A 26,754-nucleotide genomic window follows, 5' to 3' on the forward strand; every position below is an offset into this window, starting at 1 on the left:
ATAGCTTTTCCCCTTTGCTCAGCACTTCTCCTTCCTGCTGCCTTGTGAAGAAGGTGCCTTGCTGCTTCTTTGCCTTCTGCCGTAATTGTAAGTTTTCTGAGACTTCTAGAGTCATGCTGAACTGTGAGTCAATTAAACCTCTTTTCTTTGTAAATTACCCAGTTTTGGGTATTTCTTCATAGCAGCGTGAGAACAGACTAATACAACTATGTATTATAGTTGGTATGTATATCTACATCTATTTACACATACATGCTGTGTCTGTCTATGTTTGTGTGTGGGCAAGGTGAGTCATTAGTTGTTGGCTTTGATAGAAGGCATGGGAGAGATATTTATTAGATGCTTATTTTATTTTATTATCCTAATGGACTTCAGACATTGGTAATATTGTCCAATTTTACAGATCAGAAAATGGAATTATGGGATTAGTGATATAAAGTATATCATTTTTTCTTTATCTTAAGGGCTACTTTTATTATGCACTTTTATAGAACATAAAAACGGGCAGCAAATGGTGATCTGGATTTTTAATTCAGGTTTAAATCTAAAGTGTAGTACCTTGATTGCAATATGTTCCTAACCCTCATTTGACGGTGCAAAAATGGATCAAGGAGCCAGACGTGAGTCCTGGCAGAAAAGCGCACATTTGAGGATTGGTCTCAGCATTCCCACTGTAACTCACTAGTTGGAAGCCAATAATGTTGAGTCATAAAATCAGCATGACATTGAGTGTATGTATGATGGCCAATTTTTTTAAAAGTACATTTTGGTACTGAAAGTAATGGCAAAGCTGCAATTACTTTTGCACCAACCTAATAAAAGATGAAACAAATTTCCAAGTCTCTCGGTGACACAGGAGCCAGAGGAAGATACTGAAAATTCATATCCAGTGAAGGATGGCCATTGGAAGTTAAGATATGCAGTGCCCATTATTACTAATTTAACATATATAAAATGTCATTGATATTTTCTTTATTTCATGTGCTGCTTTTATGATTCTCTTTTACAGGACATAAAAATATTTTAAGGGCTTTCAGTTATAGGTTTGTCTGCAACTTCTGTCTTTTAAACCTTTTTTTTCCCCAGGAGTTATTAACTTCTTAATCAGAACTAATAGTCCCACAGTCACTGAAATGAGCTGCATGGTGAATATCTGGAACATCTATGCTCAGCCACACCCTTGGAAACTGCTGAAAATGCTGCCATTGACAGGAAGCAGTGACACCACTGGATTGCTCTTGCCTTGGTCTTGGGCTCTTTGGTCTCTAGTCTCCACTGCGTCACACTGGATACAGCACAGGGCAAGAATAGCCTTCTCCATTGCAATCACAGAACCAAAACATACCGAATGTTTGGGGAAGAATGGAACAGAAGATACTTTAAGAGAGTAATTTTCAATTTGTCCCCTCTCATATAACATGAAGCCAGATTTGTCCCCTCCCAATGAAATAGCTGTTGATGATCTTGGGCATTAAAGGGTAGAACTCAGGCAACTAGGAAGGCATTAAACGGTAGATGAGCCTCTCTATCGAGAAGGTGTGGTCTAGGGAAAAACCATTCCATTTACTCAGATTTAAGAGTGTGGAGGTGCAATCTTAGCAACATGATTATGTGACCAATATAACTCCCAGAAGCCAAGGTTGTGCAGTCTCTAAATGTTCCATTATCTTGTTCGCCTGCCTACACCACTATTACTCTGAGTATATGTGCGCAGTTTGTGATTTTGGTTTGAGCCAACAATATCAGTAAATAGAGATGATTCACATACACTGTATTTTAATTTGACTTACATTGAAAAGGTGAGAAAATCACTCTTTGAAATCCAGAGCTTGGAAGATCTCCAGTAAAAATTTCCAACAAAAAGATCTGAATATGGCTCAGGTTTGTTTAAAAGGAGCAACTGATGAAAACATTTCTTTATTACTCAGAAAACATTAAAAGATTTCCTTACAGCTTTGCTGTAGGTGATAAAAGCAAATTAGTAAAAATTCCACTAGGAACAAATATTATGTTATGGGCTGCATTTGCTATTGTCTTATTATAAATTAATAAAGCCATATTCCAAATTAGACTGGTATCTTGAGTTTGATATAAAAAGGAGGAGAAGGTGCAGGAGTTAGAAACTCTGATTCTAAAATAAAAAAAGCGATTGTTATGCAAGCAGCATGTGATATTTGCTGTGTGTGGTGGTGAAGGTGAAGATTTAATGGAAGAATAAATAGTTGGGGGGCGGGGAAACATCGGGGTGGAGCTCCAGTTATTTAGGGGTATGGACGATAATAGAATCACCAAGTTTGCAACTCTCGTGACTTTGGACCTGTAAGAGCCAGAGAAACATCTGCTACATTAATTATAGGGGCTGGAATTTTGTTTTAGCAGGACTAAAAACATGATGATCAGATGGGAGCTATTCACATTCTCATTTTGGAAAGAGATATGCGTATGTGTGTTTGCATGTATGTGTGAGTGTGTGTGTGAGAGTGAGTATGTGTGTGTGAGTGAATGTGTGTGTGTGTGTATTTAACATGCTAGCATTTTAATGGAGCAGAGATCGGGTATGGAGGAGTTTTAATTTTGGGGTGATATAGAGGTCAAAGATATCTGTTAATGTACACAGCAGAATGCATGGCCTACATTTAATTATACACCAGGAAGAAATATTTTGTAGCTACTTCTCTCCAGTATGATCACTGACTCATTGATGATGTAAGATTAAGAAATAGTAAGAAATAGCCTTATTGTTAAAAAAAAAAACTAATAAAAAAGAAGGATCATCTATTGTAAAGATGAGAGACAGAGACAAAATAACTCATCTGTAATGCAGATTTATTAATAGTCATTCACTGATTTTCAGTAAAATACTCTTCACGTAACCTTGACTTTATTAAGGAGTCCTTAAGGTGCATTTGGAAGACAGATAATGAGTTTGGGGAATAGCCTTATCTACATCAAGCTAATCTTTAACAGCTTGGAAAAGAACTAGCATAAAGTTCTCCAATTTGAGTGACAGAATCATGTTAAGATGAAACCATTTAAAACGTCCTTTTAATATGAAGACTTTATGGTACACGGCAATATTTTTATAAGAATGCTTCATGGAGCAGTGGGAACATAAAATAAATAAGAAATATAGAAAGCCACGGAGCTTTCATACTATTCTTGAGGGTCAAATGAATTGCTAGTTAAGAGAAAAAAGAATTCTACTGTCCGAGGCCTCTGAGTGGCACTTTGTATCTGGGTTAATAAAAGCAAGTCAGACGTCCCCAGGGGGAAAAAAGTGTTTCATTCACGTTAGCTGTCTCCTTTAAAGGGAGGGACAATCTGAAGGGAGGGATTTTGAGTGGCATGTCATTGTCGAGACTGCACATGCCACATTGTCAGGACTTCTATGGAGAGAAATCCGCAGGAACCTTTCTGACCCTTCGCAAGTGCAGGACTCTGTGCGTCTGTGTGGGTGAGCGTAAGCAGGCTGAGAGCCGAAAGAAAGAGGGATGAAAAGAAAACTAATTGAGAAGTATCTTTCTAATGAGACAGCTCATATTTACCCATGTGCAGATTCCCAAGTTCAGATTTTTCTCCTTTAGTGAAAATGTGAGTGCCCTTCTTTAGCATAAGACTAGACATGCCATGAGAAGCTTTTTTTCCCCCCAGTTTCTATGCAAGAGTTACATCACATGGCAAGCTGAAATAGGCTACAGTTTTCAAAGCTTAAAACATGTTCATTAGTGAAGCTTCTCATTCCTGTTGTTTCTGATACACTTTAAGTCTTTTACTTATTTATTATAGTTTTTGATTTTGCTTCCCCTCCTCATGACTCAGCGGACTAAGACTATTTCTTATTTCTGTCTTTAGTGCTTACAAATTTAGGATTTCATCAAAAATATCTTCAGCCCAAAAGTCATCGGACAGAGATTCAAACCAGGAAGTTTCAGCTGATTTTTGAAAATTTACTTTCCCCAGCAATAAGGCACTCCCAAAATTTGCCTGAGAGATTTAAAGATTTTCATGCTATTTCAATATTCATCCAATTTTCTTTCTAACTCAGGTATAAAATAATTTCTTCATCTTTAGAAGACCCAAATGGATAATTTGTAGATATTAGCCAAGGCTAGAAAGTGTCATTTCAGATTAATTTGCAGTTGGCAAGATGTGAGTGCAATTGTGAGAAAAAGCAAGAAGCAACTCTCCTTACACTCCTGAGAAATTTTAGTCTTGGGGGTAAGAAAGCTGGGATTTAGTGATTTCATTGAACTTTTTTTTTTCCTTTAAGAAGCAAGTGATAATTCATCTGCAAATACACCTTTCTTTGCTCTGTTGTCAATAGAAAAGTTGTTTTGCTAATGGTTATCTGTCTACAAGTCCTTGACCTGCTTGTAAACACATTTCTGCAGGAAAACCCTGGGCCATGGCCTCGGGACTTTGCGTCAACAACAAGAGATAAAGTGACCACAACTTAACCTGTTCTGGCCTGGAGTGCCCTCTGCTGCCCCTTGACCAAGTGCGTCCCTAATCTCTCTGCTGAAGGAACAGATTGCTTGGAGGGCCGGCCATGACATGGTTTGACCTGTACTGCTTCGAGGTTCCCCTGTGCTATTTTCAAAAACGTGATCTATTCCTGCCAGGGAGCCACTTTAAACCATCTTTCTATTCACGAAGCGGGAAGAAGTTCTGTTGGCTTATAAAAGTTGGTCAGATTTGTGTCTTCATGTTTCTAAAAGTATTGGTACAAAAATGAATAAAAGAGGCCAAATGAATTAATTTAATTATATGGATGCCATGTATTCCCAATCCCCTGAAAATGTGGAAGTGAAATTAAAGAGAACTTTTCAAAACATAAAATGTTAAAAATCATTATGCATGTGCAGAATTAGCTGATTTATGTTTAATTTCAGTCAAAATGATTTTTTTTCTGAGACAGAGTCTTGCTCTGTCACCCAGGCTGCAGTGCAATGGTGCAATCTCAGCAACCTCTGCCTCCCGGGTTCAAGCAATTCTCCTGCCTCGGCCTCCTGAGTAGCTGGGATTATAGGCACGCACCACCATGCCCTGTTAATTTTTATTTTATTTTATTTTACTTTTAGTAGAGACAGGGTTTCACCATGTTGGTCAGGCTGGTCTCAAAATCTTGATCTCATGATCCACCTGCGTCGGCCTCCCAAAGTGCTGGGATTACAGGTGTGAGCCATCGCACCTGGCCTCAGTCAAAATAATTTTATATCTGTTTCTGTTCCTCAGTATATTGGCCTTCTGTGGTCATCCTCACTAATACCATGTCACTCCTTAAGATTCCCCTCAGTTCTCTCTTTTATGTTCTTATTTGTCTGTTTTTCTTTCTTTTCTTCTTTCATTCCCCACCCCCCTTTAAAGTTAATTTTGCAAAATAAATCATAGATAAAATATTTCTGAAATGTGTGATTTCTAGTGGAACTCTATGTTGGTACTGTCTACTAGCTGACAGGGTCAGCTCTATTTTCGATCAGCTCTTCTCTAGTCCTATCATATTTTCCAGCCTTGTTTTCTAGAGTTTTCCTAGGATGGTCCTGCCTTTTCCTCTAGGCTACACTTTTCGTCTATTACTTTCCTGACTTCTCTCAGTATTTCCTAAATATTCTTTCTTACCCAAGTTTGCCTATGATTTAGTTTGTTCAAAATCAAGTGTACATCAAGTTAACATGTATCTAGGGCTGGTGCTTTTAGAGGTAATAAAAGAAAAGTAATGGGCTGGGCATGTTGGCTCACGCCTGTAATTCCAGCACTTTGGGAGGCTGAGGCAGGCAGTCACTTGAGGTCAGAAGTTCGAGACCAGCCTGGCCAACATGGTGAAACCCTGTCTCTACTAAAAATACAACAATTAGCCAGGCATGGTGGTGGGTGCCTGTAATCCCAGCTACTCAGGAGGCTGAGGCAGGAGAATTGCTTGAACCAGGGAACTGGAGGCTGCAGTGAGCTGAGATTGCACCACTGCCCTCCAGCCTGGGTGACAGAGCAAAACTCTGTCTCAAAAACAAAAACAAAAACAAGAAAAGAAAAGAAAACTAATGCAAACTAATGCACAGGTTCTGCCTTTGAGAAACGTTAGTTTTAATAGATCTAAAGTGACAATGTAACTCATGAATGGAGTGCTTCATAAAGTATTTGCACATCCAGATAGATTGAGTGGTGTACATTCCATACAATTTTTTTTGTTATTTTAACAATTAAATTAATAGACCCAAGTATAATTTAACTATAGATTATCAGCTATGCCTTTATCTGTTCCATGCTTCAAGCATAGATTCTCAAAGTTGTAGCTTGAGCAAAATTTTTTGGTACATTTCAATGACTAAGGTAATTGTTTCCTAAACTATGAAATGTCCAGAATAACAATATGGTCTTACACAGGGATATGACTTCCTATTGGATATACGTCTTACTTTTTACACATCTCAAAAGTGATTTAGCACTTATTTGAGATGTTAGCAAATTATAAAGGATGATCAAAAAGTGCTGTTTTGCATTTGTGAACATGAATTACCAGAATGCTTCAAATGTCAGTTTCACATTTGAGATATGCATATTCGATACTATAACCTATATCTCAACTTCTGTGAAAAGAATATAATTGGCAAAAACTTTTAAAAATAAAATATAGGTAAAAATTGTGCCAGAAAATTATACCAAATATAGGTATGCAGCTCTATGCCTATTAAAAAATGAACAACTAAAAGTTACCACCCATGTCCACAAATAGAACATGGTCAACATCCCAGAAGCTGTCCCTTCTGAATTTCTATTCCTATTGCTCTTTCCAAAAGTAATTATTATCTTGATGCTTATATAATCATAGTTTAATTTGTCTTTAAAGCTTTACCACCTAAGCAAGTATCCTAACACTGTGGTTTAATTATTTTTTCACTTTTATAAATGGAATCAAATAGCATTTAGTTTTCTGTATCTGGGTTCTTTTAATCAGCATTATCTTTGTTTGACTTATTCCTCACATATGTGTAATTTTAATTAGTTTATTTTTGGTTGATGAGTAATGTTCCAATGTATTAATAAACCACAATGATTTTTTTATCTACCTTACTACTGATACGTATTTAAGTAGTTTCTAGATGTTGTTTCTGCATCTGATGAGATATGCCTACAATTTTTCTCTTTTATTTGATTAATGTTGTGAACACATGATTTTTTTTTAATTTGACTTTAAGTTCTGGGATACATGTGCTGAACTTGCAGGTTTGTAACATAGGTATACATATGCCATGGTGGTTTGCTATACCTATCAACCTGTCATCTAGGTTTTAAGCCTTGTATGCATTAGATATTTGTCCTAATGTTCTCCCTTCCCCTTGCCTCCCACCCCACAACAGGCCCCAGTATGTGATGTTCCCCTCTCTGTGTTCTCATTGTTCAACTCCCACTTATGAGTGAGAACATTCAGTATTTGGTTTTCTGTTCCTGGAACTCAATGAATTTTTAAAAATATTAAAGCTACTTTGAATAACTAAATTAAACCCAAATTAGTTACTGTGAATCATCATGTTCCTATTTTGCTATATTTAGTTTTCCAAAATTTTTACATTTAGGTACTGTAATTTTATGTTCTTTTAATCAAATTTTGGTAACAAGGCCTATGCTGTCCTCAAGAAAATGTGTTGGAGAATAAGTTTCTCTTTCACTCTTCTGTGTAACAGCATAAGTAGAATTGGCAGAATTTCTTCCCTAAAATCAATTCAACAGTAAAGCCACCTGGATCTTGACATTTATTCTGCCCTAGCCTCTCCTACCTTCCCTTCTCCTTATTCCTTCATCTTTCCTTTTCTTTTTGTGAAATGCCATTTATTTACAGATTAGGTTTTTCTCATTTCTTCTCGTGTTCATTTGGTTATTTTAAAAAATTATTTGAGTAATTTAAGTTTTAGAGTTTATTAGAATAAATGTTCATAATATTTCCTGTGTTCTTTTAAAAGTGTAAAACATCTGTAGTGATGTCTCCCTTTTCCGACATTGATCATTTCTACACACTCTCACTTATTTCTTTCATTTCATTAGTCTTACTCTAATTCTCTCAATTTCTTTTTAGTGTATCCAGATGATATACTTTGGCTTTGCTGGTCTTCTCCATTTTATAGTAGTTTTACCTAATCTAATAATTTTTGTACATTATTCTCATCCTTTCTCTTTTTTGGGCTCAATTTGCCAGGTTTTTTACCCCCTAAATTTTTGAGATGATTGACTTTCAGCTTCTTTCTTTTCTAATATACGTGTTCTGGGTTATAGCTATCACATTAGGTAGTAGCTTTCATTGCATGTTGAGTATACAATATTTAAAAAATTTTCTTTCAGTTGAAAATATTTTCTAAATTCTACATTATTTCTTCTCTGACCTGTGGGTTAGTTATAAATAGTTATTTTAAATTTCTCGAACATAAGTGTGTTTTCTAGTTCTCTGTTATCAATTTCTAGAAAAATTATATTGCAGGTAAGATTATATTCTTTGCATGATTTTAGTTCTTTGAAATTTGTGTTGATCATCTTTATGGTTTTTAGAAATGTTTCATATATACTCAAAAATATGTATTCTGCAGGTATGGGGTGTGCAAATTGGTTCTACAAAATTTCATGAGGTCAATTTTGTGGGTTTTGTTCTTAGAAATTTTTATATCCATAATAATTTTTTAGTTTGCATACTGATTTTTAGTTTTGGTTGATTTTAGTTACTCATAATTGTATTTTAAAATCTTCCACTAGAATTGTGGAATTGTCTTTTTATTCTTGAATCTTTTCTATATATTTTGAAGCTCTGTTATTAGACGTGTTCTAGATTGAATTGTTGATAAATTGAACCTGTTATGATTATGCTGCTTAAATTTTCTTGCCTTAAAGTTCACTGCCTTCTATTAATATAGGTGAATAACTATTTTTTCCACTTTTTGGTTAGTATTTTCATGGTATATCTTTCTCTATTCTCATTTTCAACTTTTTAATATTTGATAGAATATAGATATGTCACTTATATCATTTAGATGAGATTTTTTAATACTGTCAGAAACAGTTTTCTTTTTAAATGTGGAGCACTTTGTACATTTATATTCTATATAACTTCTGATATTTTCCTGATACTCTATGTTTCTTTTTTCTATCTGTATATATTTCATCTTATAAAGTATTTTCATTTTCTAATTTCTTTCCTATGATGTTGAAAGTGATATATCCTTTCACTATATTATTAGTGGTTAGCCTAGAGATCAGAGCATGTGTTTTTTAGATTAGCAAAGATGTACTAGTTGGTACTCTGATTCTGTTTAGTCACAGCAAGACAGTTAAGCCTATAATATTAGTGCTTTCAAAGGCTAAGGCAGGAGGTTCAGGACTAGCCTGGGCAACATAGTGAGACCCCTGTATCTAATTTCTTTTTTAATTAGCTCGGCATAATGGTGTATGCTTATAGTACTAGCTACTACATATATATATATATATATATATATATATACACACACACACACACACACACACAAACAAAACCAGTGTTATTAATAGCTCTCGAAAATGTATAGGAAAAGAGTACACATTTCAAGTAGATATCCGAATCAATCTCTCTATAAATACATACAACTGTTGCTATCATTCTGTAAAAAAAAAATATATATATATATATATATATTGCTATGGATAGAATTAGACATAGAAACATAATTTTCAGATAGAAGAGTGTGATCTCACTTGCTGATTAAATAATGCCCTTTAACATGTCTACATATATGTATATTTACATAAATTCCTGTTTAAGCTACAGATAAGCCATAGGCATAGGAGTGCAGTTATGTTTGTAAATTAAAGTGAGAAGAGCAAACATATCATTAGCTCTTCAACTATTATATGGTTTTAGCATGACTCATGGTGAAACATGACAGCTTGTATGAACACTAGATATTCACAGACAGTAATGTGTAAAAGACACTTTTCTGTAATTGGTCCCAGGGCAAAGGGCTGATCGCTTGTATAAAAGCTTCCAGATATGCATTTGGTTTGGCTTCTAATTAGTGAAACAAAAAAGAGCTGAACTTTGGAAATTGTGATGAGTCCATGATCTTTTTTCCTTTAAGGAAATAATCACTTTGCCCTTGAACTAAAAAAGGCCTTGAAATCAACTAATTCTCCTCTTAAGCTCCTTAACAAGCATGGGGATTAGAGGCAAGCAGTGCAGAATGGTTCATATTAGATATAAATGATAATGGACAATAGAAAATCACCTATGAGTAAAGTACAGGCACCCTGGGCAAGTTCCTTTCACTGAGTTTATTTTTTCTTTACAAGATATTGTGAATCTCCTGTTGCAAAGCTATGCATAATGCAGATGTATGATAAGACTACTGAATAGAATAAAGTTGAATGTAGAGATCTATTTAAGAGCAGTTCTTTATAAAATGTTGCAAGTGGTAATAGTGGTAGATAAATTAAATATACAATGAAAATAAAATATAATTAAAATGACTGCCTATATATTTCTTAATTTAACAGAACAATTTAGCCTAACTTCATCGCTTCATTTTATAAATAAAATTGTGAATTAAAAAAACCACATAACCACAGTCTTCCAATTTTGAAATCCAGAATCTTGTGCATGTCTTCATATTTATTCTTAACTATGTCAGAAAGTAAACAAATGCTACATCAAAATAATCTATTTGTACTTAATCCATTTTGGCCACAGTTCTACTGATCTCTGTGTATAAATTTTTTTGTCTACTGTTGATTCTATTCTCTCCACTAAAATGAAGACTTTCACTCAGTGCTGTTCACCTTGAAGGGAGGCACATTCTGCACACAGTCTGAAGATGCAGCATGAATTACCTCTCCCTCTGCCACCCACCCCCAAGAAGAGAATAAAGTGTAATGGACCAAGGAGGAGGGTGGGGAGAGGGAAGGATGGAGAAATGAAATACAACAGGTTTGGGAAAAGGATATAGCTTTTGTGATTAATATTAAAGTTCTGAGCTCACAGACATCAAATTTTATTCTCTCTTCCTAAGATTTGGATGAACCATACATACTGTTCCTGGCTTGGAGCAAGAGTCTCATGCTAAGTGATACTAAATATCAGGAATAAAAATATCCTTAAATTTTTTGCTTTTTAAAAACCTTTGAAGTTCAATTGAGCATCAGAAGATACCCTGAAAGTTTCAGAACGTGCCAATATCATATATGTATTACTTTCACCTCGCCAGACTCCCTGTTCTATTTACCTCATCTTATACACATAGTCTCTTCCATATTTGTTTGGGTTTAATTAATGTTTATATGGATTGATATGCTTATCACTTCAAAGTAAATCTGAAGCCTAGTTGATTATTAAGGTTTTAACTCTATGGAAGCTTCTAGTTACAGAAGTTCATTTGCGGTTATGTATACAGCCAGCATACATCAAACAAGTCTTACATTCCAAGCACTGTGCTCAGGGCTGAGGGTGCAAAAATAAATAAGGCACAGTGACCAGTCTCAAGAGTCTCACTGATTAAGGTTACAGACCTGGTGCCCAGCAGATATAAAGCCTGGCATGGTAGATGGTAAGCGGAGGCTCAGGGGAAGTTGGTGGAGGGCATTTGCACTTACCATAAGAATGGAAAGGGCTGTGGGAAACTGGATGGTGGTTGCCTTGTTTAAAGTGGCAGTCAAAACCCAGCTTCAGCCCTTCCTTGCTATATGTTAAGTAATTGTGCCAGATATCCTGAGATTTTTAGGAAAACTTGCAAATCTATACCTTATGAAAGACTAAAATAATTTAAGGTAGGTTCTTTTTTTTTTTGAGACACAGTCTTGCTCTGTCTCCCAGGCTAGAGTGCAATGGTGCAATCTAGGCTCACTGCAACCTCTGCCTTCGGGGTTCAAGCAATTCTCCTGCCTCAGCCTCCCAAGTAGCTGGGATTACAGGTACATGCCACTAAGCCTGGCTAATTTTTTGTATTTTTAGTAGAAACAGGGTTTCACCATGTTGCCCAGGCCGGTCTTGAACTCCTGACCTCAAGTGATCTGCCTGGCTCGGCTTCCCAAAGTGCTGGGATTACAAGTGTGAGCCACTGGGTCCAGCCTAGGTTCAATTTTTAAAGTGTATTTTCACAAAACATGTTTTTTCCCCTTAGTTATGTGATCTGTTCATCAGTTCCATTTAATCTCATCATATGCTTGCTGGCTATAATTAGGAGGCCTTCTCAAATCAGCATAGAATACATTTATGCCTCAACAACGACTTTTCTTTTTTTTTTCTCTTTCTTTTTTTTTTTAGGGCATATGCTGACTGAAAAATGCCAGTTTCAAAAGATCATATACTGTATAATTCCACTTATATGATGTCCTAAAAATGACAAAATTGTAGATGGAGAATAGATTAGTGGAATAGAAAAGTCAACAACAATGACTTTTCTAAATGTGATATTTTATGTTTGAGTAGGGAGGTAACATGGTTTGAATATTTGTTCCTTCCAAACCTCATGTTGAAATGGAATTCCCAGTGTTACAGACACAACAGGCTCATGGGGATGGATACTTTATGAATGGCTTTGCATCATCCCCTTGGTCATGAGTGAGTTCTTGCTCTGAATTCATCTGAGATCTGGTTGAATAAAAGTGTGTGACACCTCCCTCTCTCTCTTGTACCTTTTCTTGTCATGTGACTGCCTGCTCCTGCTTAGCCTCCGTCATGAGTAAAAGCTTCCTGAGGCCGCTACAGAAGCTGAGCAGATGTCAGCACCATGTAGAAAGAAAGAGGTTTTTAATTGGCTCGTGGTTCTGCAGGTACCACGAGCCAATTAAAAACCTCTTTCTTTTATAAATTACCCAGCCTCAGGTTTTCCTTTATAGTAGCTCAAATGGACTCACACAGGAGGAGGTTTCCAGTTTGTTGGTCAGTATAGGCTATGGCAAGACACGGTAACTATTTACTCCATAAAATCAATGGCTGTAACACAAAAAATGTATTTCTTACTTACTTCTATTAGATAGTCATATTTTTAGGCTGCAATCGTACTCCAAGTTGTCTTCTCTTTGGGTCCAAGAATGACAGATCTACCTCTATCTAGAACATTGGTGCCCATCATGGGCAAGAGAAAAGCAGCACAATCTCTTAAATCATTGGCTTGAAACTGACAACTGACACTGAAACACACTGGCCAAAGCAAGACATTTGGCCATGGAGTGGGGAAATTCAATTCACACCCACTGAGAGGGGAGGGAGCAGTCATTCATGAACAGTAATGTTACTGAAAAACTATTTTCCATTAGCTTAGTGTCATTTGGGAGTAGCTACTACTTTAGTTGAAAAACTATTTTCCATTAGCTTAGTGTCATTTGGGAGTAGCTACTACTTTAGTTGCCTAAGGTAAAACCCTCAATGCTCTCACTATTGACTTCCTTTGGTTTAGGAAACCACCAGGTATGGCCATTTGGTGAAAATAAAAGCAAGATCCACTCATTTGTCTACAAGAAAGTCGAAAGAGCCTCTAAAATTTAAATGCATTTGTTATTAAGATGAAGATGCTAAAAGTACTATTTAGTAATGCGAATTGGAGAAATCTCTAATCCTTGTCAAAGGTGTAAGCAGAGTCCTAAAGAACAACGTGATGTTCTTTACATGGAGTTATTTAAAAACTCAGTAGCCTGGATTAGGGATCAGCCAACTAAGCCCTTGGGCCAAATCTAGCCTGCAGTCTGTTTTTGTTAATACAGTTTATTGGGACACAGTCATGCCCTCTGGTTACAGATCATCTGTAGATCATTTCTCACTATGATGGCATAGTGAATTATTGTCACAAAGACTGTAAAAGACCACAAAGCCTGAAATATTTACTATCTGTCTGGTCTCTACCAAAAGTTTGTTGATCCTTCACTTATGTTAAATGTTATGATGATCCAAGCTACTAATTTATTTACTCATTAACAAAATATATGATTATATGTATCATTATATGTCTAATTCTGTGAAAGCTGCTGGGCATACTAATGAACAAAATAGAGTCTTACCCTCATGCAAGTTATAGCCTAGTGGGAAAGATAGATATTAAATAAATTATTGTTTAAATAAATCTAAACTTTACACTAAATAATGTGAGACAAAGAATAAGGACTCACAAATACACATAATAAAAGAAGCTAATTCAGATGGATATGTCAACTATATCTTCCTTAAGGATACAATGCTAGAGCTGAGATTGAAAATCTAAGTGATGATCGAGAGATCCAAGATGGCCGCTTAGGAGGAACTCGGGAATGCAGCTCCGAGAGAAAGCACAGAGGGTGAGTGGACGCCGTATTTCCAGACTAATTTTTACTGCCCACAGACCAGGAGATTCACACGCAGAGAAGCCACATGGGTCGCCAGCGCTGCTGGCGCCGCTGGCTTGAACGGCGCAGCCGCTAGGCCGGCACCCTGAGGCAACGACTCACTGTACAAAGTGAGAGAGTCTGAGTCCCCTATAAGCCAGCAAGGGGAGCTGAAACGGGGAGCCAGGCCAGCGCCACGAATCTCAGAGCCGCGGCTTTAGCCAACGCAGCGGCTCCGGAGGCAGATCAGATGAGACGGTGTCCCCTCTTACCCAGCAAGAAGACCTGAAACACAACTGAAACCGGGACGGTCCAGCTCTGTGGAGGAGGGGCGTTCTCCATAGGCACCCTGCTGTTCCCAGGGCAATCTACCAAGGCAATCCGCCACTACAGAGACTCCGTCACTACAGGGGCGGGCCAACATAGCGGAAGCAGTTCTAACTACACCCAGAAGTTCACACGGAAGCTGGGTGGAGCCCACAGCAGCTAAGCGAAGCCTCTGCAACCCGAGTGTGACTAGGCTGCCACCTTGTGGGCAGGGAAAACAGCAACCGCACAGGGGAACATCATAAAACCGTAACTCCCTGGGACAGAACACCTGGGGGGAAGAGCAGGGGGTTTATGAGTTCTGCCACAGCAGACTTAAAATTACCAAAATCAGAAAGACAACAACTACAAAGTCAACAGGTGGATAAATCCACAAAGATGGGAAGAAACCAGCGCAAAAAGGATGAAAACACCCAAAACCAGAACACTTCTCCTCCTACAAGGGATCACAACTCCTCACCAGCAAGGGAACAAGACTGGATGGAGAATGAGTGTGATGAAATGACAGAATCAGCTTTCAGAAAGTGGATAATAAGAAACTTCCGTGAGCTAAAAGAACATGTTCTAACCCAATGCAAAGAAACTAAGAACCTTGAAAAAAGACTTGACGAAATGCTAACAAGAATGGACAACTTAGAGAGGAATATGAGCGAATTGATGGAGCTGAAAAACACAACACGAGAACTTCGTGAAGCATGCACAAGTTTCAACAGCCGAATTGACCAAGCAGAAGAAAGGATATCAGAGGTCGAAGATCAACTCAATGAAATAAAACGAGAAGGCAAGATTAGAGAAAACAGGGTAAAAAGGAATGAACAAAGTCAACAAGAAATATGGGACTATGTGAAAAGACCTAATCTACGTTTGATAGGTGTACCTGAATGTGACGAAGAGAATGCATCCAAGCTGGAAAATACTCTTCAGGATATTATCCAGGAAAACTTCCCCAACCTAACAAGGCAGGCCAAGATTCAAGTCTAGGAAATACAGAGAACACCACAAAGATACTCCTCTAGAAGAGCAACCCCAAGACACATAATCATCAGATTCACCAGGGTTGAAATGAAGGAGAAAATACTAAGGGCAGCCAGAGAGAAAGGTCGGGTTACCCACAAAGGGAAGCCCATCAGACTCACTGCAGATCTCTCAGCAGAAACCCTACAGGCCAGAAGAGAGTGGGGGCCAATATTCAACATCCTTAAGGAAAAGAACTTTCAACCCAGAATTTCGTATCCAGCTAAACTAAGCTTCATAAGTGAAGGAAAAATAAAATCCTTTGTGAACAAGCAAGAACTCAGAGAGTTCATCACCACCAGACCAGCTCTACAAGAGCTCCTGAAGGAGGCACTACACATAGAAAAGAACAACCAGTACCAGCCACTCCAAAAACACACGAAAAGGTAAAGAGCATCAACACAATGAAGTATCTGCATCAACCAAAGGGCAAAACAGCCACCTAGCACCAAAATGACAGGATCGAATTCACACATAACAATATTAACCCTAAATGTAAACGGACTAAATGCCCCAATCAAAAGACACAGACTGGCAAATTGGATAAAAAGCCAAAACCCATCAGTGTGCTGTATCCAGGAAACCCATCTCGCATGCAAGGATACACAAAGGCTCAAAATAAAGGGATGGAGGAAAATTTACCAAGCAAATGGAGAGCAAAAAAAAGCAGGAGTTGCAATTCTCATCTCTGATAAAATAGACTTTAAAGCAACAAAGATCAAAAGAGACAAAGAAGGACATTACATAATGGTAAAAGGATCAATGCAGCAAGAAGAGCTAACGATCCTAAATATATATGCACCTAATACAGGAGCACCCAGATACATAAGGCAAGTTCTTAAAGACTTACAAAGAGACTTAGACTCCCACACAATAATAGTGGGAGACTTCAACACACCATTGTCAATATTAGACAGATCAACGAGACAGAAAATTAACAAGGATATCCAGGACTTGAACTCAGACCTGGAACAAGCAAACCTAATAGACATTTACAGAACTCTCCACCCCAAATCCACAGAATATACATTCTTCTCAGCACCACATCACACCTACTCTAAAATTGACCACATAATTGGAGGTAAATCACTCCTCAGCAAATGCAAAAGAACGGAAACCATAACAAACAGTCTCTCAGACCACAGTGCAATCAAGTTAGAACTCAGAATTCAGAAACCAACCCAGAACCGCACAGCCTCATGGAAAATGAACAACTTTCTCCTGAATGTTGACTGGATAAACAATGAAATGAAGGCAGAAATAAAGACGTTCTTCGAAACCAACGAGAACGAAGACACCACATACCAGAATCTCTGGGACACATTTAAAGCAGTCTCTAGAGGAAAATATATAGCAATAAGTGCCCACATGAGAAGAAAGGAGAGATTTAAAATTGACACCCTATCGTCAAAATTGAAAGAGCTAGAGGAGCAAGATCAAAAAAACTCAAAACCTAGCAGAAGACAAGAAATAACTAAGATCAAAGCAGAATTGAAGGAGATAGAGACACGAAAAACCCTTCAAAAAATCAATAAATCCAGGAGCTGGTTTTTTGAAAAGATCAACAAAATAGACAGACCACTAGCCAGACTAATAAAAAAGAAAAGAGAGAATAATCAAATAGATGCAATAAAAAATGACAAAGGGGATATCACCACAGATTCCACAGAAATTCAAACCATCATCAGAGATTATTACAAACAACTCTATGCACATAAATTAGAAAACCTGGAGGAAATGGATAAATTCCTGGACAGCTGCCTCCTCCCAAGCCTAAACCAGGAACAAGTCGAAACCCTGAATAGACCAATAACAAGGTCTGAAGTCGAGGCAGCAATTAAGAGCCTACCACCCAAAAAAAGCCCAGGTCCAGATGGGTTCACAGCCGAATTCTACCAGACATACAAAGAGGAACTGATACCATTCATACTGAAACTATTCCAAATAATCCAAAAAGAGGGAATCCTTCCCAAATCATTTTATGAGACCAACATCATCCTAATACCAAAACCTGGCAGAGACTCAACAAGAAAAGAAAACTACAGGCCAATATCCATGATGAACATAGATGCAAAAATCTTCAATAAAATAATGGCAAGCCGATTACAACAGCACATCAAAAAGCTTATCCACCATGATCAAGTAGGATTCATCCCGGGGATGCAAGGCTGGTTCAATATACACAAGTCTATGAATGTAATTCACCACATAAACAGAACCAAAGACAAAAACCACATGATTATCTCAATCGATGCAGAGAAGGCCTTCGACAAAATTCAACACCCTTTATGCTAAAAACCCTCAATAAACTAGGTATCGATGGAACGTATCTCAAAATAATAAAAGCTATTTACGACAAACCGACAGCCAATATCATACTGAATGGGCAAAAACTGGAAGCATTCCCTTTGAAATCTGGCACTAGACAAGGATGCCCTCTCTCACCACTCCTATTCAATATAGTACTCGAAGTTCTAGCCAGAGCAATCAGGCAAGAAAAAGAAATAAAGGGTATTCAATTAGGAAAGGAGGAAGTCAAATTGTCTCTATTTGCAGACGACATGATTGTATATCTAGAAGACCCCCTCATCTCAGCCCAAAAGCTCCTGAAACTGATAAGCAACTTCAGCAAAGTCTCAGGATACAAAATCAATGTGCAAAAATCACAAGCATTCCTATACACCAATAACAGACTTAAAGAGAGCCAAATCAAGAACGAACTGCCATTCACAATTGCTACAAAGAGAATAAAATACCTAGGAATACAACTAACAAGGAATGTAAAGGACCTCTTCAAGGAGAACTACAAATCACTGCTCAACGAAATAAGAGAAGACACAAACAGATGGAGAAACATTCCATGTTCATGGTTAGGAAGAATTAATATCGTGAAAATGGCCATACTGCCCAAAGTAATATACAGATTCAATGCTATCCCCATCAAGCTACCAATGACCTTCTTCACAGAACTGGAAAAAACCACCTTAAACTTCATATGGAACCAAAAGAGAGCCCGCATAGCCAAGTCAATTCTAAGCAAAAAGAACAAAGCGGGAGGCATCACACTACCAGACATCAAACTCTACTACAAGGCTACAGTAATCAAAACAGCATGGTACTGGTACCAAAACAGAGATATAGACCAATGGAACAGAACAGAGGCGTCGGAGGCAACACAACATATCTACAACCACCCGATCTTTGACAAACCTGATAAAAACAAGCAATGGGGAAAGGATTCCCTGTTCAATAAGTGGTGTTGGGAAAACTGGCTAGCCATATGCAGAAAGCAGAAACTGGACCCCTTCCTGACACCTTACACTAAAATTGACTCCAGATGGATTAAAGACTTAAACATAAGACCTAACACCATAAAATCACTAGAAGGAAACCTAGGCAAAACCATTCAGGACATAGGCGTAGGCAAGGACTTCATGACCAAAACACCAAAAGCATTGGCAACAAAAGCCAAAATAGACAAATGGGACCTAATCAAACTCCACAGCTTCTGCACAGCAAAAGAAGCAGTCAATAGAGTGAATCGGCAACCAACAGAATGGGAAAAAATTTTTGCAGCCTACCCATCTGACAAAGGGCTGATATCCAGAATTTACAATGAGCTAAAAAAGATTTACAAGAAAAAAACAAACAAGCCCATTCAAAAGTGGGCGAAGGATATGAACAGATACTTTACAAAAGAAGACATACATGAGGCCAACAAGCATATGAAAAAATGCTCATCATCACTGGCCATTAGAGAAATGCAAATCAAAACTACATTGAGATACCATCTCACGCCAGTTAGAATGGCAATCATTAAAAAATCTGGAGACAACAGATGCTGGAGAGGATGTGGAGAAATAGGAACACTTTTACACTGTTGGTGGGAGTGTAAATTAGTTCAACCATTGTGGAAAACAGTGTGGCGATTCCTCAAGGACCTAGAAATAGAAATTCCATTTGACCCAGCAATCCCATTACTGGGCATATATCCAAAGGATTATAAATCGTTCTACTATAAGGACACATGCACACGAATGTTCATAGCAGCACAGTTTACAATAGCAAAGACCTGGAACCAACCCAAATGCCCATCGATGATAGACTGGACAGGAAAAATGTGGCACATATACACCATGGAATATTATGCAGCCATTAAAAACGAGGAGTTCGCGTCCTTTGTAGGGACATGGATGAACCTGGAAACCATCATTCTCAGCAAACTGACACAAGAACACAAAATCAAACACCACATGTTCTCACTCATAGGCGGGTGTTGAACAAGGAGAACACATGGACACAGGGAAGGGAGCACTATACATGGGGGTCTGTTGTGGGGGAGTGGGGGGGACAGCGGGGGGGTGGGGAATTGGGGAGGGATAGCATGGGGAGAAATGCCAGATATGGGTGAAGGGGAGGAAGGCAGCAAATCACACTGCCACGTATGCACCTATGCAACAACCTTGCATGTTTTTCACATGTACCCCAAAACCTAAAATGCAATAAATAAATAAATAAATAAATAAAAGAAAATCTAAGTGATAAGAACGGCATGTGCAAAGGTCCTGGGGAAATGGAAGGCTTTTTGTAGTCCTAGTGAAAGACAGCATGGGCTACAATAACAGTGAAGATGAAAAATGAGTGATTTTAAAGAGACTAGGTGGTGGAATTAACAGAATCAACAGGTCTTCGTAATAGACAAGAGATAGACATTAGTGAAAAAAAGAAATTAAGAAGGACAATCAAATTCCTGAGCCATCCAATTAGATGGATGGTTGATAAAATAGGATTATTAAGAGAGACAGGTTTGAAAAGGGACTTTGTAAAGAGCTGAAGCACATTCAAGGATATGGTGGACATCCTGGTGAAGATGAGTTTTGGGTCTAAGCCTCAAAGGGATATTTGAGCTGAAGTATGACTTAAGCAATCAGTATACAAGATGTTACGTATAAAGGAAAGAGATAAAGATCTTGGGGCTGAGTTTTGAGGTCCCTTAACATGTCATAGCTGAGTTGAAGAGGATGAGAGGGCTCAGAGCACACCAGAAGAGCATTGTTTTACCAGCAGAAGAAACCAGTGGAAGGAGGAAGTATCTAACAGATATGCTATTAGGGTATTAAAGAAGAGACCCATGACAATGACTGGAGTCAACCTTTCCAGATCCATTGCTCTGAGAAACTACTGTGGGAATGGCAACAGTGAGTAACGAGTGGATTTTTGGCAACACCATGAGTCAGCTGCAGCACAGAGTGGATTCTTTTGGAAGACTAACTGTGCTTCTTGCCAATGCCAGAGTCACTACTATCTTCTTTTTCAAACTGAGTAAATATCCCTGGAATGAGTCTTTGAGGATATCTAGAGAAGAACTGGTTTCCTGAGACTTATGGGAAGAAGCTCAGAATTGTAACAATTTAAATATTGAATTGATGTTATTATTTTGTTATTCAAATATATACCTCCCAATGACCTCTTCACGTACTAAAAATGAACAAACAAAAATGTATAGCAAAGTTTTCTAAATGCATAAGCACCAAGGTCCAATGGCACATGCACAGAAAAGTGAAATAATGCTTAAACTGAATTACTTCATATAATCAAGGAAGTCAAAACCAAAGGTGATCAGAAAAATATTCTCTCTACAAAATTCATAGGGACCTTGTGGAAGATGGTGAACACTGGCCGTGTGCCAACTGGTGTATTTTTGTTTCCTGTTAAGCTTTTTTTTTTTTTTTTTTTTTTTTTTTGAGACAGAGTCTTTTTCTGTCATCCAGGTTGGAGTGCAATGACTGGCATGATCTCGGCTCACTGCAACCTCTGCCTCCTGGGTTCAAGCGATTCTCCTGCCTCGGCCTCCCGAGTAGCTGGGATTACAGGCCCGTTCCACCACGCCCAGCTAATTTTTGTATTTTTAGTAGAGACGGGGTTTCATCATGTTGGCCAGGATGGTCTGGATCTCTTGACCTTGTGATCTGCCCGCTTTGGCCTCCCAAAGTGCTGGGATTATAGGCGTGAGCCACCGAGCCCAGCCCTGTTAACCTCTTTGATGACACATTCCTCTCAATTTTCTCCACTTGACCTTCTTTCATTGCCGAAATGTACCACGCCCTAGCCTGTCTCAGTGCCTTAGCACAGGTTATTCCCTTTCCCTAGAATGCCCCCTTCTGCCTCCTGACCTCTGGAACCTGTGGATATATTACCATACATGCTGAAAGGAACTTTGCAGATGTAATTAAGTTAAGACTTTTGAGAGGAAGAGAGTATCCTAGATTCTTCAGGTGGGCCCAATATAATCACAAGGATTCTTATGAGAAGGAGGCAGGAGGAACAGAATGAGAGAGAGAAGATATAAGCCTGGAAGCAGAGGTCAGAAAAGAGAGCTGATGCTCCACTGCTGGCTTTGAAGATGGAGGAAGGAGCCATGAGCCAAGGAACCCACCTGGACTCAGACACAGGAAAAGGCAAGGGAATGAATTGTCCTTAGAATCTTAAGAAGGAACCAGTCCTGTCCATACCTTGATTTTAGCCCAGTGTGACTTATTTCCAACTCTGACCTCCAGGGATATAAGACATATGTATTGTTTAAGTCATTAAGTCTGTAGCAATTTATTATGGCAGCAATTATTAATAATTAATAGTTATTAATAACTAATAATTACTACCTAATGAACTATCAATAATACCTAAACAACCTCTCATTCTATGCAATTTCTTCAGGACATTCCATTTTAGATCAGATCTCCCTCCCATCATAAATAGTCAAACTCCCCACAGCTTTCCCTTCGCAGCCCGTGGAACCATGTGATACTGTATATTTGTGGGATTGTGTGACTGCTGTCTGCTCCCACATTCCCTGTTAAGCAGGCAAGACCATGGCTCTTCCAAGGCAAAGAATAAAATGAAGCAATGAATGAATGAGGGAGTATTGCAGAGGCAGTGGTGGTGATTATTTTTGGTACTAAAAAAAATTAGAGTTAAGAAAGGAAGTAGAAGGAGGCGGTTTGTATTTTATGTTGTCCAGTTCCATTTTCATTCTAACTCTCTGCCCAAGCAGAATTACTCCTTTAGTTCACCCGGGAGAGGACTAAAAAGCATGACAATGTTGACATCCTTTTCTTACCCTTGTCAGAGGGTGGGCAGGCTCAAAACTTGTGGGCTTAGAGTGCTTGCCTTTATCCATACATGCCTTGAGCTGGATTGCTAAGGGTCAGACGCGGTGCAGAAACGACGAAACTTTAAACGTCACTCTTCAAACTCAAAGTATTAAAATTCATCTTGTTCTGCAAAATATAACAAACTCAATTATTTTGTTGAATGCTGAAATAGATGAACACATCACCTTATTATCTAGTGTTTACCAGGTATCTCAGTTGCAAGCAACAAACCAACTCTAGTGGGTTTAAATAGGAAACACGTTTTTTTTTTTGAGCCACCAGAGAAATGAGAAGAATGGAGAGGCAGGCACAGAAAACAGAGGCTAAAAGAAGGGGGCAGCAGTCAAGACCAGGCTTGTAAGCACATCACTCTTGCCCTGACGAACACAGATACTACAGCACATTGCCCACCATCACTAAACCTTCCTGGCTGTGACTCCTGTCACCTCCACACCATTCCTGGCACCTCAGCTCCCTCTACACCTGGGTAATTCAATGTTGCTGCTGCTGCCAAAAGGAATAGTCCTCTGCTCCACCTGTGAGCATCATTAGCCCCGACTCATGTACCAGGATGCTACTGGCTGGCCCTAGGGCACATGCTTGTCCCCCTACAACAGGGGAAGATGAGAAAATGAGCAGCCAGTCTCTTCAGCTTCTAAAGAGAGAAGGGCATGCTGTCTCCCAGCAAGGTTTCATTTTGGAAGAAAGGCCATCCAAGAATAAATTAAGTTTTTAAAATGTAATAATAAAAAGTAAACTTTCACACAAGCAGCGTCCTTCTTTACATAGTCTGAAGAAGGTAAATTTAGAAACTAAGAGTTTAAGTGATCCTGTTGTAAGATATAACTAACTCCCTTGATTTGAATTCTTTTTCTCTGACCTTGGGCAATTTACTTAACCTTTATCCACAGGTAAAGTGCTGAGCCCAGGCCTGAATCTCAAGACTTATTACCTATTATTTTATAATCTAAGCTGTGTCCATCCTTTTGTCAAAGTCAGCATGATATAGGAATATCTCGTTTTTGGAGAGTCAGTTTTTCTTAAAGGGAGGGATTACATTTCCCCTAGTCTGTTGGCCTTGCAGAGAATTGGGTACTGTTAGTATATTCAAACAGGGTTCCAATTTTCAATTCCACCTGACTTTTTTTTTTCGTAAGCAGCACATGAAAGAAATGTATCGAGTTTCCCAATCAATGTAAGTTTATTATTGCTTACCCAAGTGTTTAATAAACCCATCCTCAACCTGGGAATAGCTTTAAATACTTCATTGACTGTAACAAAGCTACTCTTTTCTTTCTGGTCAAAGTGGCCATATAAACTATAATTAAGTACTAATTACGGGCTCTACTGGTCAGATAGGAAAAAGCAAAGTCCATTATGCAACCTCCAGAACAAGCCCTTGGAGGAGACTTTTACTGTTGGAAAATATCATATAAACAAAATAAAACATGGAATAAAAGAAGTGAAAAGTTAAATTTTTTTCTCTTGCTCTCATCCCCGCCCTATTTCTGTGATGTGCCATTGACCTCATATATTTTTTGTTTTGTAAAAAGAGAATGATAAAGATATAATAAAAACCCTTTCTTAAAGGATGATCCATAACTTATACAGTGTGTAAAATTATGAGTCTCTACTATCTATAATCATAGGATAGAATGACGTTTTAAGTTCTTGCTACTTGAGAAAATGCAACATTAAATTAGTCCAATGCATAAAATGTGAGTTTGAACATCCCTCTTCAGTTGGCAGATATCATTACAAAATACAATGCGCATTTTTATTAGTTTTCATTGGAAGGTAGTATCTGATTTGAGAAGCAGAAATGTGTAGCTTATTTTGAGCACGCACACACACTCATGCACAGACACATACAACACAGGGCCACCTGCAGAGCCTTGCAGGCAGCTTGCAAACATCTCTGTGATCTCACCCTGCTACTTGTCAGGGAGCCTCTTGGCTGTGGCCATGTGCATACTTTACAGGAGCTTAGCATTGAAAGGACATATTTAAGAGTTTATAACTGTCTCTGTGACAGCAAGTTCTAATTTAAAACTCCTGTGTAATACTTGTTAGGAAGTTTTAATATCAAAAGGCCAGCCAAGGTCTTCCATGAAAAATTTCTAGACAGTGAAAGAAACTAATCCTTTTTAGTGATGTTTGGCTTCTTCTCTGCAGTAGGTGATCTTGATTTCATATTTTATATCCATGGTTTGTTAATGAAATATGCTCCTTTGAAGATCAACTGGCAAAAGAAGGGAAAATATAGGAATACTCTGTAATAAATATTTAAAGTGAAATTCACCACTAAGGTCAAATCTACCACTAAACTTTTAGGATGTTTTAAAGAAATTATACTTTGCTTTCTTGAGGGACTTCTGTGGATTGTATTCTTTGATTGGATGAATGAGCAGTGGGTGGCATTGGATCACTTTGTAGATATGCATTCCTTACAAAAGCATTAGCACAATTTCCACACTCCTAGTTCTTCTCCCTAAGTGGCTTGAGTACATGGAGACTACTGTCTCCACCTCACACTTTTACCTGTAAGGAATCCAGGACTTGTTAGAATTACCTTGGGGTATGGTCACAGGTAAGGACAAGTAGCTGCCACACAATGCTCAAATCCTGCTTTGGCAAAAAGCCACTTGTGTGGTTGTCTTGGAGCAGTACTGGCTTGCACACCGCGAGAACTAAGAAATGTGATAGTCTCCTTCTGTAGTTGCCTTCTGGGAAAATCTTTGTCTCTGTACACAAAGCAAGTAAACATAAAGCTACGTATACTGAAACACAAGCATATGTAGATGTGTGAATTCGTGTGAATATATGTGAATATATCTGGGGCTCTGGATCGGCATGCACAAACAATATTCCATTGACTTTGTTGTGGTCATCAAGTATTATTATTAATACTTGCTTACCTGCACTTGGTGAAAATATCATGATTAAATGACCTACAAGATATTCTGAAAACTATTTTTCAGAGTATTTCTTATTTCTACAGTCATCTCAAGTTACCTGATATTTGGCTGAATATTAATCTTTTCGAAAACGAATTATTTGGGCAAATAAAATGGGACTATTAATAGTATCATATCTATAGAGTACTTTTAGATTACAGGATGAAAAGACCCTACTTCCAAAGAAGATGATGTATTAATTGTTCCTTTTCTCACTTATATGACATGCTGTTTTTAATAGTAATACATAATTCTCTGATTTCTTGATTTATCTATTTTTCTCTCAGTGCACTGTATGCATATTTTATACGCTGTCTCAAATACCCTTTGGAAAGTATTGAATCTATGTGGGGAAAGGATTGCTGGGAGGAGGAGTAGTAAATAAATAATATCTGATTTGTACAGGGCATTTAAATTTTTTAGACAATACATTTAACATCATGTTAGTTCAATGGATGTCATGCATTGATATGATTATCATTTTCTTTCTCAATATAATGAAAAATGGGAATAATCTTTAATACTAATGAGTTTGTGTTTAAAAGCATTATTGATTTCTTTAGCTAAGACATTGCATTTCTTTATAATTCATGCTTTACTAAGATTTATTAACAAATATAACAGAAAATGGATTTTTCAGACACCTATTAATAGGTGGGTGTCAGTCCAGAAGCACACAGCCTTCTGCAATTCATGTTAGAAGAAAGCATGTTTTTGACCTAGTGATGGGTAATAGGCATTAAAGAAATTAAACAAAGAATCTTTTGGCTATTCTCTTCACCACTGATAATTTCACACATGACAATGATTTACTGTGTTAAAAATTCATCATGAGGTTCCATGGCTGTGTGTTTGCAAGGTGGTTTACTAAATGCCACTGCAGGGTTGGGCAGCACATTCTCCTCTTCTCTTTACATGCTTTTCTAACTTCTCTACTCCCTCATCTTCTCTGACTATACGACCCCTTGTGTATGACTCCTCCCTGTCTAACTAAAGGGTTGCAG

At 38.0% G+C, this 26,754-nt stretch overlaps 1 long non-coding RNA gene across 1 annotated transcript in view; it reads right to left on the minus strand.

Annotated features, from left to right (window-relative positions):
- The window catches only part of LOC105707619 (uncharacterized), a 39,626-nt gene extending 16,759 nt beyond the window's left edge, over positions 1-22,867 (minus strand). The window contains exon 1 of the long non-coding RNA XR_001105117.1: positions 22,760-22,867. This is a non-coding gene — a long non-coding RNA (uncharacterized LOC105707619). The remainder of the gene's footprint in view (positions 1-22,759) is intronic.
- Positions 22,868-26,754: the final 3,887 nt, after the last annotated feature.

Source organism: Aotus nancymaae, unplaced genomic scaffold (assembly GCF_030222135.1).
Source record: "Aotus nancymaae isolate 86718 unplaced genomic scaffold, 86718_ANA_hifiasm-v0.15.2.pri h1tg000014l, whole genome shotgun sequence".
NCBI classification, from domain to species: Eukaryota; Metazoa; Chordata; class Mammalia; order Primates; family Aotidae; genus Aotus; species Aotus nancymaae.